Source organism: Macrotis lagotis, chromosome 1 (genome assembly GCF_037893015.1).
Source record: "Macrotis lagotis isolate mMagLag1 chromosome 1, bilby.v1.9.chrom.fasta, whole genome shotgun sequence".
Classification (NCBI taxonomy): Eukaryota; Metazoa; Chordata; class Mammalia; order Peramelemorphia; family Peramelidae; genus Macrotis; species Macrotis lagotis.
Genome location: NC_133658.1, coordinates 318649599 through 318666657, shown reverse-complemented (window position 1 = coordinate 318666657; position 17059 = coordinate 318649599). Strand labels below are relative to the sequence as shown.

At 37.4% G+C, this 17059-nt stretch overlaps 1 protein-coding gene across 1 annotated transcript in view; it reads left to right on the top strand.

Moving 5' to 3' along the window:
* Nucleotides 1-17059, top strand: part of SLC7A9 (solute carrier family 7 member 9) — a 62847-nt gene that overhangs the window by 12689 nt on the left and 33099 nt on the right. The window lies entirely within an intron of this gene.

Here is a 17059-nt window from a genome sequence, read left to right as displayed (position 1 = left end):
AGTTGGTTATCTTATTAATTATAATCCAGGTTCTCTGATTTCTCTCTGTTATCATTTTATTGAAAACTGTGTATATAAAAGGGCTTCAGATAATACCTTTCTGTTCCCACATCTCACATTTTTCTTTGAGGGAGTCATTAAACCAACATGTATTTATTAGCATATTCTATGATGGGAATAGAAAAACAAAATTAAAATATTGCCTTGTGGCAACACAGTAGATAGAGCACCAGCCCTAGAATTAGGAGTAACTGAGTTCAAATCTGGCCTCAAACAGAAGGTGAGCAAGTGAGGTGTTGAGAACAAAGTTTTCAAACTGGAATTAGGAAAGGTAGCAGTGTTTTCACAGAAAGAGAGAAGATGAGAAGAGAAGTGAGTTCAGGGAACAGTAAGTTCTGTTTTGAGCAAATTGAGTGTAGATGTCTCCTGGACACATCATTTGAATTGAGCATAGGTAGTGGATGATTTAAGAGTAAAGAGTAATGAGGACTGGATATATAGATCTGGGATAGAGACAATAATGTTAAACCTATAGGAGCAGATGCAGTTACCTGGGGAGAATAGAGCCAGAGAAGAGAAAGGAACCCAATTTAGAACCATGTGGTACACCTAAAATTTAGGAGGTATCATATGAATGATTATGTCACAAAGGATGAGAACTAAAAGAGAGCAAAGTCATGAAAACCAGAAGAAAAAAGAGTTTATAGGAGGAGAAAGGCATTCAGTGTTAAGTGCAGTAGAAAAGCTAAAAAAAATTTAAAAAAAAGATAAAGGCTGAGAAAAGATCACAAAATTATTATTTCCACAAGGAAATTAAGAAATTATGGGGGGGGGGGAGAAATCATTAGGGTTTTTGGCAGAGCAGTTTCAGCTGAGATATGACTTTCAAGTAGCCCAATAATTTTTAAATTACCTCTTGTGGATCAGTTTTCAAGGTCAGTTGTTTTTCCAATGAGATATTTCACATTTTCTTCTAATTTATGGCTCTTTTTGTTTTATTTCTTCTTGATTACTCATGAAGTCATCAGCTTCCTTTAGCTCCATTCTACATTTGAAGGAGCTATTTTCTTCAGAAAGTTTTTTTTTTTAATCTCCTTTTCTAGCTGGCCATTTCTTTTTAAGGCATTCTTCTCCTCATTTGCCTTTTGTGTTGCTTTTTCCATTTGACCCAAACTGGTTTTTAACATGCTATTTTTCAATTTTTTTTGTATTTCTTTCACCCAGCTGCTGATTTGATTTTCATGATTTATCTGCATCACTCTCATTTCTCCTTCCAATTTTTCCTCAAATTCCCTTAGTTGTTTTACAAAGTCTTTTTTGAATTCATCCATAGCCTGAGCCCATTTTCTATTTCTCTTGGACATTTTGGATAAAGATGCTTTGACTTTGTCATCTTCTGAGTATGTATTTTGATTCTCAATGGGACCAAAGTGATTTTCTATCGTCAGATTCTTCTTTTTCTTTTGTTTGCTCATTTCCTCAGCCTATAACTGATTTATCACTCTTACAAGGTTTTGAGGGGTTTTTGGAACACCCCTCAGGGACTTTAATTTCTCCAAGGTCTTGAGACTCAGACTGCTCTCTTGCCTGTGTTCTGATCTGTGAATGATCAGAGACCCTCCCCTCTGCCCTGGAGCTGTGAGGAGTGTCCCTATTTGTCTATGGTAGCATGAGGACCCAAACTGCAACCTGGATCTGAGTGTGAGCAAACAGCAGAGTCCTGCCCTAGGGAGAGCAGAGAGACCTCTGAAATCTACCCCGACCCCCTTACCATCTATGTACTGGAAGCTCTGGAAGTGCTGGGTGGCTTTGCTGATTCCTGCTGCAGATTCTCACCACAAGGTTGCTTTGAGGCTGTTGCTCCATGCTCACTCTGGTGCAGCAGAGTTATCTCACCACCCCTTAAAGCTGTCCCTGGTGATCTCTGAGCCAAGAGTACTGGAAACCTCCCCCTCTGCCACAGACCTAGGCACACAGGAATACAGGCACCCCACAGATTGTTCCTGGAAGGCTGGAGCTGGTTTGCTCCTGCCTAGCTGCACTGCACTGCAGATGTGACTGCAGCTGTGCTGTGGCTCTTTCCAACTCCTGGTCCCAGACCTTTCCTGCAGAACTTCTAAGTTGTCTTGGACTGGAAAATTGCATCACTCAGTCTTTCTATGGGTTCAGCCCCTCTAACACCAAGTTTCTGTTACAGAAAAGGGAAGTGGCTAGAGTCATAACTTGATGACTTTTGGAGCTTTTTGGGGAACCAGTTTTCAGGAATACCTGCCTTCAGGCTACCATCTTGACTCCACCCCCCTCAGTTGAGAAATGAAATTCAAAACTAAACTTGAAAAGGCTGAAAAGTAAGAGTAGAAGAAGTAGGGACAATAAGAATGGATAATTTTTTCTAGTTTAGCAGAGAAAAGAAGGAGTGATGGGATCTTAGGTTGGAAGGATGATAGGGTCAAGTGAGGGTTTTTAAGGATGGGGGAGACTTGAGTTGTTTGTAAGTAATAGGGAATGAATTACCAAATGGTGAGAAATTGAAGGTGAGAGAGAAACAGATACAAAGAAAGAAAGAAGAGATGATCTTGATGGCATTCTTGCTGAAGGATATAGGAAGCAGTAGAATCAAGGGGTCAATAGAGGGATTGGCCTTAGGGGGGAGAAAGAATAAAGAAGAGAATGAGTGAATGATATCAAAAGGTTTTGAGATACAGAGCAGGGGAGAAGAGGGAGCTCAAGGTGAATGACTAATTTTTTCCATAAAACTTGAGAGGAAATCCTCTGCTGAAAAATGGTAAGAGAGGTTTGAAGAGAAAAGAAAGGATTTAGAATAGCTGCTTTGGGAAGTGCAAAGAAAATCAGTTAAGAAAGGAATAAAAATATTGTTTTATTTCCATGAGGATTCAGTTGATATTAGAGAACATGAATTTTTGGTGGGTTCAAATCATCAAAGTTGGGTGACTTCGTCCAATAGAATTCAGCAACTAATGTAGAATAGTGGAGTAATATGATAGTGGGATAGATGAGATTTGTCAAGTCTTGGGATGGGGGCAAAGGTTTGGACACTAAAGACATTAGACACTAATGCAAGGTCAAAATTGAGAAGGGAAGGAAGTGAATGAAGCAAGAAAAGAGGTAATGATCTAGGAGAGAATCACAAGGCAGATGACAACCTAATGTAGTGGAAAGGGTCCTGGGATAGGAGTCAGGAGACCTAGGTTGAGTTGAGTCATCTTCAGCAAGTCCTTTCCTCCCTCTGGGTCTCTGTTTCTTTCCTGTAAAATGAAGAAATCCCTCCCAGATATAAAATTCTGTAGCTCTGTGAGTAGATTTTGAATTTAAAATACCTGATTTCAGACTCACATTGGCCTGTTCAGGTGATACATCTAGCCAAGAAAATGAGAAACAAGAATAGTAAGCCATCTTGCAGGTTTTGGTCATTAGAGTGGTTAGGCATGATCTTATAGGTTCATTTCTTTCATTTTAAAATAAGTTTTTATTGATGTTTTCTGTTTCTTACATCACTATGGTATCTCATGTATCCCTCCCCTTCTCCTTCCCAGAGAACTATCCTCTATGATAATTTTGTTATTTTGTAAAGGAAAAAAGTCAACATGAGTGACCAATACATTGAAAAAGTCTGAAAACCTGTGAACTCCCACCTCCTCTTCATTTGAATTATACTGATATTTATAATTCTGTTACATTAACTTTTTTTTTTGCAAGGCAAGTTGGGTTAAGTGTCTTGCCCAAGGCCACACAGCTAGGTAATTATTAAGTGTCTGAGACCAGATTTGAACCCAGGTACTCCTGACTCCAGGGCCGGTGCTTTATCCACTATGCCACCTAGCTGCCCTACATTAACTTTTAATATTTTTTGGTGTATCATTCTTTCCATTTCTGTTTTGTAGTTACTGAGTATTATTTTTTTTTGCTCTGCATACTTCACTCTGCATCAGTTCATGTAGATCTTTCCATGCTTCTCTGCATTCATCGTACACTTCATTTCCTACAGTACAGTAGTATTCTAGCTTATTGTGCATAACAGTTTGTTTAACTATTCCCCAAGTGATGGGCATCTACTTTGTTCCCAATTCTTTGCTGTCATAAAAAGTGCTGTCATAAAATGTTTTGGAGTATATGGGTACTTTTCCCTCATCAATGACTTCCTTTAGGGTATAAGCACAATAATGGATTCTTTGGTTCAAAGAGTATGGACAATTTAATACTCTATTTGCAAACTTGCCAGTTCCTTTGTTCATTTTTTAAATTGGAGAATGTCCATTGGTATTATATATATATTCATGTAATATGAATTGCTTATAGATTTGGATGCCAAACAATTAGCAGAAAATTTTGATACAAAGATTTTCTTCCATTTGACCACTTCCCTTTTCTGTAACAGAGACCTGGTATTTTTCCAGATTCAAGTTCCCTATTCTGTGGTATTATATTCCTTTTATTTTGGCAAGACAGTAGGGTTAAGTGACTTGCTCAAGGTTACACACCTTAGTATTAAGTGTCTGAGGTCAAATTTGAACTCAAGTCTTCCTAACTTCAGGGCCAGTGCTCTATCCACTGTACCACCTAGCTGCCTTTATTAAATTCCTTTTTAAGGTAGACCTGTTCCCACTGGCTTTCTTCCCTTCCTTCCTGATTCCCTCTTCTTATTTGATACACTATTTCCTTTAGAGGTTTGTTGATAAAACTTTTTTTCTTCTGCTTTTATTGAATCACCCTCCCCTCTTTTTTCCTCTTAATCAAGTAGGTTCACCCTTCCTCTGCTCCTCTTTAACTTGTCCTGTTCATTAGTTTTAAAAATTTCCAAAACGTATTTCTTTTACTCTATTCATTATCCATCATCTTTCTGTTTATTCTAGACCTTCGTTCTCTGATTCATGATCTGTAAAATTATCTGGTGTCTCTTTTCTCTATATTCTTCATATAATCAAAACTTTCAAAGGATCCATTCTAGCCTCTTTATTCCAGGCAATTTCTGTTATTATTTTGTAGTGTTCACCCCATGAAGTTCCCCTTTTCCAATGCACCTCACTTGTAGAACAGTGCCAATTATTGCAGATATCAGAGAATACACAGCCCTATGTTAGGGCCCCTCTCCCACTAAGTCTCTGATTATATAACCCTCCAATGAGCTATACCTACTTTCTTTTTTTCTTAAAATTTTTTAAGTTTATTAAGGCAATGGAGTTAAGTGATTTGCCTAAGGTCACACAGCTGGGCAATTTTAAGTTTCTAAGGTCAAATTTGAACTCAGGTACTCCTGACTCCAGGGCCAATGCTCTATCCACTTCGCCACCTAGCTGCCTCTTTGCATCCATTTTCAATGACCTGTTTTCCTACTTATGTCCAGAAATCTCCTTCCTCTGTCTCTGTTCTTCTATTCTTCCCACTCTTCTTGATACCAGTTGTCTCTAGGGGTTTCAGCTCCTCCCCAACCTGAACAAGTAGACTTCTCAAGCACCAAATACCCCAGATTATATCTATTTTAAGATCCTCAACTCCCTTCACCCATTATCTCTCTTTATTCATGGAAACATTCATTAGTGGGGCACCTACTTCCAAAGGACTCTTCTTTCTTCCCTTTTTCAATCTTTTCCTCTCCTCTTCCTCCTCCATATATATATGACCCATAAAGATCATCATCCTCTCATTGTTGGCCCTGATTTGACCCAGAGCATTAACTCACTCCACTCCCCCTGCTCCCATCTCATTCCCTTTCAATACTCTTCTATGTTCCACAAAAAAAAAAAATCAATTCACCTGTAGGTAGAGTGACCAAGTTCTGTCCCTGCCTGCCTCTTCACTGTGGCCTCTACCAGATTTCCATCTTCATCACTATATCCAACTATAAAAAAGTCATTTAATGGTCCCTCTGTTGTCACTGTTTCTATAACTGTCCTTGCCTCTTGAATATATTCACTCCTGAATTTCTATCATTTGGAGTGTTCAAGAGGCAAATAATTTCTTCAGTTCTAGTTTTCTTTCTAAAAATGCTTCTAACTCTTCTTTATTATTGAATTTCCTTCCTTTGTCCTGTATGTTTAATTTCAGATTTGTAAAATTGGTTACCCTAGGCTGCATCTGGAATTCCAAGAATACATTCCTTCCTCCTTTATCCAGTAGGTGTAGCATGTTATTCTTTTGTATTTGAAAGTCTTTCTCCTGATGATTGGTAGACCTTATTTTTCATTTAAATTATTAAATTTAACCACTATGCTTCTTGGATTTACAGTTTTTGGTTTCTTCTTGAAACAATCTTTGAATTCTTTCATTTGGAATTTCATTCTCTACATGGAGAAGTTCTGGATAAATTCTCTTTTATTATTTCCTTTATAGTAGTGTTAAGTTTTCTTGGCCTGACATCACTTCTGAGAGACCTACAATCCTTAGGTTGTCCCTGTGCATTCTGCATAAGTTTAGTATCTTTTGATTTCATAGTGAGCATAATTTCTTTTAATGCTTTTTGTTTCTCTTCTGCTAAATTGTCTAAATTCACTTCTGTGTATTTGCATTCCTAATCTATTGTATACTTTTTTGTTCCTTCCTTAAGGCTTGCCATGGCAGATTCAACTTTTTCTGTTCTAGTTATTATTTTTACTATGTATGCAGGACAAAAATTTTACTCTTATAATTCTCATTTATCTTTTTTAATTTGTTACTTCTTTTTATTTTTCCAATTACATGATATAGAAAATTTTTCAACATTTATCCACATGCACTTGCATATTTTTGAGTTTCATAATTTTCTTCCACCCTCCCATTTTCACCCCTTCCCCTCAGTGGTAAACAGTCTGGTGAATATTTGTATATACATACATATATATATATATATATATATATACACACATATATATGTTTACATATATATATATGTTTACATATATATGTAAACATATACATGTTTATAGATTAATCATTTTCTGTAAGAGGAATTAGGATTAAGGGGAAAAGAAAGAAAACCATGAGATGGGGGGGCAGAGCCAAGATGGCCACAAGAAGAGATCCAGTCTTAGGAGCTCTCTGATAAAACTCATCAGCTAGGGACTCTAACTAAACTTTCGAGAGACAGAACCCACAAAGGGACCCAGTGAGGCAGTTCTCCTACTCAAGGTATCCTGGAAAAGAGCAGAAAGGCTCTGCTCCCTGGGATCGGAGAGGTAGCCCACCAGAGGGGCAGCCCTCCAGAGGGGTGGCCCGCCAGAGCCAAAGAACTTCAGCCTTCCAGAGGCAGCCCCAGGACGCTGGGAGCCACGGCTCACAACAGCAGGGGAGTCTCCTGAGCTGCACCCCGAGGATCACCAGGCACAAAGTGGGGGAACAGCAGGGGACCTCTGCCAAAGTGAGCACATGGAGCCTAGCCCTCAGGGCACACAGGGAGCAGCTTGGTCTTTCTGCAGCACAGAAGCAGGTGGAGCTGGTAAGCAGGAGCCCCCAGGGCATGAGCCCATTGAGCTGAGGGAGGGGAGTAAAGAGAAACTGCAAGCTGGGTCCTCTGCCCCTGGAATAGGACTCTGGGGCTCTGACCACATTCAGATCCTGATCGCAGTCTATGCCCCCCCATAGAACAGCAGGGCCCCACCCACCTCAGGCTGTGGAAGAGGGAGGTGCTTATGGTCATTCACAGACCAGGAGGGAGGACAGAGCCTCACACACTGAGACCCTTTCTGGGAATGTCCCAAAAGCTCAGGAAGCACCCCAAAACCAGGCCCAGGCTGGGAAAATGAGCAAGCAGAGAAACAAAAAGAAGACTATTGAGAAATATTTTGCAAATGAGCCCAAGAAGGATAAAAATACTCAGTCCGAAAATGAGAAAGCACAAGCTCCTGCATCTAAAGACTCCAAGAAAAACAGAAATTGGGCTCAGGCTATGACAGAGCTCAAAAAAGACTTTGAAAATCAAATGAGGGAGTTGGAAGAAAAACTGGGAAAAGAAAGGAGAGAGATGCAGGAAAAACATGAAAATGAAGTCAGCAGCTTAGTCAAGGAAATCCAAAAAAATGCTGAAGAAAATAGCATGCTAAAAACCAGCTTAGGTCAAATGGATAGAACAGTTCAAAAAGTTATTGAGGAGAAGAATGCTTTAAAAAGCAAAATTGGCCAGATGGAAAAAGAGATAAGAAAACCCTGAGGAGAACAAATCCTTCAAACAAAGAATAGAATTCAGGGAGATTGATGAATTTACCAGAAATCAGGCATCAATACTTCAAAACCAAAGAAATGAAAAATTAGAAGAAACTGAAATATCTCATTGAAAAAACAACTGATATGGAAAACAGACTTAGGAAAGATAATTTAAAAATTATTGGAATACCTGAAAGTCATGATCAGGAAAAGAGCCTTGACATCATTTTCAAAGAATTACTACAGGAAAATTGCCCTGATATTCTAGAAGCAGAGGGTAAAATAGAAATGGAGAGAATCCACCGATCCCCCTGAGAAAGAGATCCCAAAAAACCAACCCCTAGGAATATTATAGCCAAGTTCCAGAACTCCCAAGTCAAAGAGAAAATATTACAAGCAGCCAGAAGGACACAGTTCAAATATCGTGGAGCTGCAGTCAGGATCACACAGGACTTAGCAGCAACTACATTGGAAGCTTGTAGGGCTTGGAATATAATATACCGGAAGGCAAAAGAGCTCAGAATGCAGCCAAGAATGAACTACCCAGCAAGGCTGAATGTCCTCTTCCAGGGAAAAAGATGGACTTTCAATGAACCAGGGGAATTTCAAATGTTCCTTTTGGAATGGCCAGAGCTGAACAGAAGGTTTGATCTTCAGATACAGGACTCAGGTGAAGCATGGAGATTGGAGGAGAGGGGGGGAAATATGAGGGACTTAATGAGGATGAACTGCATGTATTCCTGCATAGAAAAATGACACTGATAATACTTATGTGAACCTTCTCAGTTAATAGAGCAGGTAGAGAGAGCTTTTATAGTTGAAGCACAGGAGAAAGCTAAATTCGAAGATAAAATATGGAAATGGAATGGGAGAAAGAAAAAGGAGAGGGGGAATAGTCCAAGATATTTCACCTAAGATTTTTTTTTTATTACAATGAGCTATTGCAATGATATGGAAGGGGGGAGGCAAGGGGGAATGAGGGAACCTTTGCTCTCATCAGAGATGGCTAGGAGAAAAAACAGCATATATACTCAATGGGGTATAGACATCTGGAGTAAGAAGGAGGGGGGGGCAGGGGAAAGGGGTGGGGATGTGAATAAAGGAGGAGAGGATGGACTATGGGGGGAGAGTGGTCAGATATAACACATTTTCTTTCCTACTTCTTGCAAGGGCCTGGGATTGGAAGGCCTGCCCAGGACCATAGGGCCAGGTGGATTCTGGGCCTAAGGGGTGGTATGGCGGCTCAGGGCTTCTTGGCCCCAGGACCAGGGATCTGTCTGCTGAGCCAGTCAACGTCCCTACAGCAGAGTCAGAGTGAAAGGAGAGAGAAAATAGAGTACATGGTAGTGGAGAAATAAGAAAGGAGGGAGTTGCGATCAGCAATGGCAATGGTGGAAAAATATGGAAGTAACTTTTGTGATGGGCTTATCATAAAGAATGAGATCCACCCATTACAGAGTTGTTGGTGTTGGAACAAAGACTCAAGCACATTTTTTGTTATTATTATTTGGGTGAGGGTGCAGGGCAAGTGGGGCTGGGTGGCCTGCCTGGGGCCACATGGCAGGGTGATCTTTGGGTGTCTGGGGCCGGATTTGGACCCAGGTGCTCCTGCCTCAAAGGCCAATGCTCTGTCTGCCACCCAGCCACCCCTACTATTATTACTATTTTATTTTATTTTGCGTCTTTTTTTTTTCTCTTCTTTTTGGTTTTTGCAGGGCAGTGGGGATCGGGTGGCTTGCATGTCACACGGCTGGGTGATTGTTGGGTTTACGAGGCTGGATATGGACTCAGGTGCTCGTGGCTCCAGGGCTGGTGCTTCGTCCATTGTGCCACTTGGCCATACCTACAATTATTACTATTATTTTTTTTTAATTTTAATTTTTTTCTCTCCCCTTTACTTTTTTCGCCCAAGCAAGTCTATCTACATTCATGGGGGAGGAGGGGTATTTTGTTTACTTGTAAAAAAGTATTTTATTAATGTAAAAAAAATTTGTACAAAACGAGAATAAAAAAAAAATAAATTTAAAAAAACCATGAGATAGGAAAGAAAAACATAAGAGAAATTTTTGAAAAGTAAATGTAGGGGGCAGCTAGGTGGCACCATGGATAAAGCACTGGCCTTGGAGCTGGGAGGACCTGAGTTCAAATGTGACCTCAGGTACTTTATAATTTCCAAGCTGTGAGACCTTGGGCAAGTCATTCTTTTTTTATTACAGATTTTATTTATTTTGAGTTTTAAAATTTTTCCCCTAATCTTAACTTCCCTCCCCCCACCGCCTACAGAATGCAGTTTGTCAGTCTTTACGTTGTTTCCGTGGTATACATTGATTAAAATTGAGTGTGATGAAAGAGAAATCATATCCTTAAGAAAGAAACATAAAGTATAAGAGATGGCAAGATCAGACAATACGATATCAGGGTTTTGTTTTTCCTAAATTTAAGGTAATAGTCCTTGGTTTTTGTTCAAACTCCAAAATTCTTTCTCTGGATACAGATGGTATTCTCCATTGCAGACAGCCCCAAATTGTCTCTGATTGTTGCACTGATGGAATGAACAAGTCCATCAAGGTTGATCATCACCCCCATGTTGCTGTTAGGATGTACAGTGTTCTTCTGGTTCTGCTCATCTCACTCAGCATCAGTTCATACAAATCCCTCCAGGCTTCCCTGAGTTCCCATACCCCCAGTTTCTAATAGAAAATAGTGTTCCATGACATACATATACCACAGTTTGCTAAGCCATTCCCCAGTCGAAGAACATTTAATTTCAATTCTTTTGGGCAAGTCACTCTTTTTTTTTTTAAAGTAATTTTATTTTTTAATTTAAATTTTTTTTATTTTTTAACTGTCTTCCCTTTTTTTTTTTAAAGGTTTTTACAAGGCAAATTGGGTTAAGTGGCTTGCCCAAGGCCACACAGCTAGGTAATTATTAAGTATCTGAAACTCTGAAACTGGATTTGAACCCAGGTACTCCTGACTCCAGGCTCGGTGCTTTATCCACTGCGCCACCTAGCTGCCCCTGGGCAAGTCACTCTTAACCCCACTGCCTTAAATAAAATTTAAATAAAAAAGTTAAGGAGATAAGTGAATGTAGTGTTCATTCAGCTTCTATAGGGTTTTTTTGGTTTGGTTTGGTTTTGTTTTTCTTCCTCTGGATGTGGATAGCCCTGTCCACAGCAGTTTTCCTAGGGTTATCCTAGTTCTTTGAACTGCTGAGAGGAGCTGCATTCATCAAGATTGATCAACTCAAAATGCTAATAATGTGAACAGTGTTCTCTTGCATCTGTCCCTTCACTTAGCATCAGTTCCTGTAATTCTTTAGCACTACAAAAAGAGCTGCTATGAATATTTTGTAACACATGGGACTTTTCCCATTTTTTTATGATTTCTTCTGAATATTAGCCTAGTATTGGTATTTCTGGTCAGTTTTATTACTTTTTTGGGCATAGTTCCATACTGCTCTTCAGAATAGTTATATCAGTTCACAACTCCACCAACAGTCCATTAAGGTCCAAATCTTTCTACAACCTCTCCAACATTGATCATTTTTGGTCATCTTAGCCAATCTGATAGGTGTGAGGTAGAACCTCACAGTTATTTTAATTTGCATTTCTCTAATCAATAATAATTTGGAGCATTTTTTCCTATGTTTATATGTAGTTTTTATTTTTTTTTATTTGAAACCTGTATATCCACATCCTTTAACATTTATCAATTGAGGAATGACATAACTTTATAAATTTGATACAATTCTCTATATATTTTAGAAATTAGACTTTTTTTCAGAACTTTTAGTTTGAAGAGTTTCCCAGATTTCTGTTTTCCTTTTAACTGGTTTTATTTGTGCGAAACCTTTTTAATTTAATATAATCAAAATCATGCATTTCTTCAATTTATAATGTACTCTATTTCTTGCTTGGTCTTCCCTCTGTTTGTATGTTTCCCTTTTTCACTTTATTCATATTCCCCAGTGTTTTGTTTCTAAATACCACCGCCTTCTGTATGTTTGCTCCCTTATATCAACCCCTCCCCTTTCTTTCCCTTTCCCCTTTGCCCCTTCCTTTCCTTCTGTTAGTTCCTCTTTTCTCCCCCTCCCCCTTTCCCCTTTTAAGACTTGAAAGGTAAGATAAGTTTCTTAACTTAACTAAGTATGTGTATGTTAACTTCAAACCAAGTCTGATGGGAATAAGATTCAAGAGGTCATAGTGCCTGTCTTGTTTCCACCCTCCTGACTGGAAGTTGAATTAATTGTCCCTAAATGTTTGGTAGAATTCACTTGTAAATTTTTCTTGACCTGGAGACATTTTCTTTTTTTTGTTTTGTTTTGTTTTTTTAGGTTTTTGCAAGGCAAATGGGGTTAAGTGGCTTGCCCAAGGCCATACAGCTAGGTAATTATTAAGTGTCTGAAGCCAGATTTGAACCCAGGTACTCCTGACTCCAAGGCAGGTGCTTTATCCACTATGCCACCTAGCTGCCCCCTGGAGACTTTCTTTTAAGGTGTTTATTGATGGTTTCTTTTTCTGAAATGGATTTATTTAAGTATTTTTTCCCCTATTTTGTTAATCTAGGCAGTCTGTATTTTTGTAAATATTCATCCATTTTACTCAGGGTATCAAATTTACTGGTATACAGTTTGACAAAATAGCTCTGAATTATCTCTTTAATTTCCTCCTCATTGGTGGTTAGCCCACCCTTTTCATTTATGATACTGGTAATTTGAGGTTTTTTTGTTGTTTTTGCAAGGCAAATGGGGTTAAGTGGCTTGCCCAAGGCCACACAGTTAGATAATTATTAAGTGTCTGAGACTGGATTTGAACCTAGGTACTCCTGACTCCAGGGCCGGTGCTTTATCCACTGTGCCACCTAGCCGCCCCAGTTTTCTTTTTTTTTTTAAATCAGATTAACTCAAGGTTTATCTATTTTATTGTTTTTTTTTTCATAAAACCAACTCTTAATTTTATTTATTAGATTCTTCCTTTCAATTTTATTAATCTCTCCCTTCATTTTCATCATTTCTAATTTGGTATTTAATTGGGGATATTTAATTTGTTCTTTTTCTAGTTTTTTTAGTTGCATACAAAATTCATTGATCTCCTCTTTCTCTATTTTATTCATATATGCATTTAGAGATAATTAAATTTCCCCTAAAAACTATTTTAACAGCATCTCAAAAATTCTGTATATTGTTTCATTGCTATCATTTTCTTGGATGAAATGATTATTTCTATGATGTGTTCTTTAAAATTAAGTTAGTTTCTCATTTTACATGTAATTTTTATTGCAGCATGATCTAAAAAGTATGTATTTATTATTTCTGTCTTCTGCATTTAATTGTAAGGTTTTATGCCCTAGAACATAATCAGTTTTGGTATAGCTGCCATGTTCTGCAGAGAAAAAAGGTATATTCCATTTTTATCCCCATTAAATTGGCTCCAGAAATCTATCATATCTAAGTTTTCTAGGATTTTATTCACCTTCTTACCTTCCTCCTTGTTTATTTTGTGGTTAGATTTATCTAGTTCTGAGATAGGAAGGTTGAGGTTCCCCATTATTAAAGTTTTGTTGTCTATGTCTCCTTGTAATTCACTCAGTTTCTCCTCTAAGAATTTGAATGCTATATCACTAGGTTCATACATGTTTAATAAGGCTATAGCTTCACTGGGGGCAGCTAGGTGGTGCAGTGGATAGAGCACCGGCCCTGGAGTCAAGAGGACCTGAATTCAAATCCAAACTCAGACACTTGATAATTACCTAGCTGTGTGACCTTGGACAAGCCATTAACCCCATTTCCCTTGCAAAAACATAAAAAAAGGCTATAGCTTCACTGCCTATGGTGCCTTTTTTGCTTTGTCCAAGATCAGGATCTCTATCCCTGATTTTTTTTATTTCCACTGAAGCATAATTTATCTTGCTCCAGCCTTTTACCTTTACCCTGTGTATATATATCTCTCTGCTTCAGATGTGTTTCTTGTAAGCAACATATTGTAGGATTCTGGGTTTTTAATCCATTCCATTGGGGAATTCCCAATTAAAGAGTCTAAGTCTCTGTCCCAACTGATTTTGGTGGGGTCAAAACTGGCCCCTGCCGAATGCTGTGCTCTTTCCTTCAGCCTTGGCAGAGTGTTGCATAGCCTAACACATGTATAGTGACCTATTCTAGTGCCCTGTCTCACTCCCTTTGTTGTTCAGTTCTTTAACCCAACACCAGCAGTTTAGAGTCTGTCTTTACCCCAGGGCAAACCTAATCCTAAATCATAGTTTTGTAGTGCTGATATTTCTGGGTTACATCCTCCATCAGTCTTTTGCTCCTGAAGAACTAGCTTTTGAGGACTGCAAACTTCTGCAGCATAGAACCTGGATCTCCACAGCACTGCAAAGAGGGAAGGAGGGACTGGGACATAGGGATGGGATTTGATGTAAGCTTATGTTCTGTCCATGAGTTTAATAGTGGAACTTTCTTGTCAGTGTCTTGGAGGTGGGTAATAGTACTAAGTGAGCAGGGTCAGTGAGCTTCAGATCTGGGTTTGGGTCTTTCCAAACCTCCTTTTGAATCCTGGTTATCCTAGACCATGGAGATAGCTTGAAGTTGTTTTATTTTTGGTGCATGATGAGACTTGAGAGATCATTCATTAGAGAAAATTCTAGAAGCCCTAATTAGTTCATTTTAATTTAGCAAACATTTAATAAGTACCTAGGCACTTTTAATTTAATGAACTCAAGGATCTTAAACTGTATTGAGAGGAATACAGCATGTACACAGATATATGAAATACAAGGTGATTTGAGAAGGGAGAAAGACAATTAGGGATTTCAGGGAAGTTTTGCTTAATGAATAACTTGGTACTTGGAAGTTAAAGATTCTAATAGTCATAAATATGAAAGGAGAATATTCAAATGATGGAGAATAGCTTGAGTAAATGAAGTGTCACATAGAAATAAAAGTTTTAGGGTGGATAGTTGACACAGTGGACAGAGTGCTGGGTCTAATGTCAAGAAGATTCATTTTCATAAGATTAATCTATCCTCATATGCTTATTAGCTGTGTGACCCTGAGCAAGTCACTTAATCTTGCTTGCCTCAGTTTCCTCATCTGTAAAATGAGCTGGAGATGACAAACCATTTCAGTTTCTTTGCCAAGAAAATCTCAATTGGTATCATAAAGAATAAGATAAAATTAAAAGGACTAAATAATGGAAATTCAGCCAGAATCTAACAGTTATTTTCCTAGAAAGATACTTGAAACAGAAAAGTGTACATAATATTAACAAAAGGTTCTACATCAGAACCTTTAGTACTTCACATGAAGTAAAAAGAGGTCAGAGTAGCAATCATAATCTCAAAGAGAGCAAAAAGCAAAATTAGACCTAATTAAGAGAGATAAGCAAGGTAATTATGTTTGTTGAAAGGTCAATGAATACAAAGGTCAATGAATACAATGATATAATGAATTATTATTAATACTAAAATATGTATACCAAATGGCATAATATCCAAATTCTTAAAGTAAAATTTAAATTATAGGAAGAAATAGAGAGGAAAAACACTAATAGTGGGAGACCTTGATCCCTCTCTCAGACCTAGATAGTAAAAAAATAGTAAAAAAGGGAAAAGGATGATTTGAATAAAATTTTAGACAAGTTAGAATTATAAACTTGGGAAAATACTGAATGGGAAAAGAAAGGAGTGAATGGCATCCCCACAAAAACTAACCACGCATTAGGTCACAAAAACCTCACAAATATAGGAAAGTAGAAATATTAAACATAACTTTTGAAACTATAATGTAACAAAACTAAAGTCAACAAAAGAATTTTGAAGCAAAGATTTTTAAATCCTAGAAAAGTCAATAATTTAATACAATAATAAAAGGACTGACAACAATGAGATAATATCATTTTTTTGATGGAGGGAGAATTGCCAAAGTTATATTTAGAGGAAAGTTTACATATCTAAATACTTCAATGAATAAAACAGAAATGCCAACTCAAAAAATAAAACTAGAAAAGTAACTCATTTAGTCCCCCAATTAAACAACAACACAGAAAAACTGAAAATCAAAGAAAATTAAAAGCAAAAGACCTCTTTTAATTAATAAGTACAGCTAGAATATGTTTTTTTTTTTAAATAGTAAAGCAGGGGGAAGTTAGGTGGTACAGGAGATAGAGCACCGACCCTGGGGTCAGAAGGACCTGAGTTCAAATTTGGCTTCAGATATTTAATACTTACTTAGCTGTGTGATTTTGGGCAAGTCACTTAACCCTATTAACTTACAAAAACAAACAAACAAAATCCTAAAGCACATATGCCCTTAAACAATTTGATTTTAAAAAAGAAAAGAAAGAAGAAAACAAAATTGCCAAATTACAATCAATGAAGAAGAAATAAAAGAAACTATTAGGAACACTTTCACCTAATTATATGACAATAAAACTAACAATTTAAATGAAATAATATAAATGTATAATTATAGAAATATAAAACGCTCAGATTAAAAGATCAGGAAATAGAATATTTAAATAATTCTATCATAGAAAAAAATATTAAGCAAGCCATAAATAAAAGGACCAGATGGATTTTACAAGTGAATTTTACTAAAATTTAGTAAAAAAATTAATTCCAATATTACATAAAATAAAGAAAAAAGAATAAAGGACATATTCCTACCAAATTCCTGTCATGTCACAAATATGGTCTTGATACCTAAAACAGAGAGAGTTGAAACGGAGAAAGCAAACTATAGACCAATATCCCTAATGAATATTGATGTGAAAACTTTAAATAAAATATAAGCAAGAGGACTATAACAACAAATCACAAAGATTATAAACTATCACTTGACAGGATTTTTGTAAGAAATGGAGAAAAATTATGATCATAACTAACCATATTAGTAACCAGAAAATAGAAATCATATAATTATTTCATA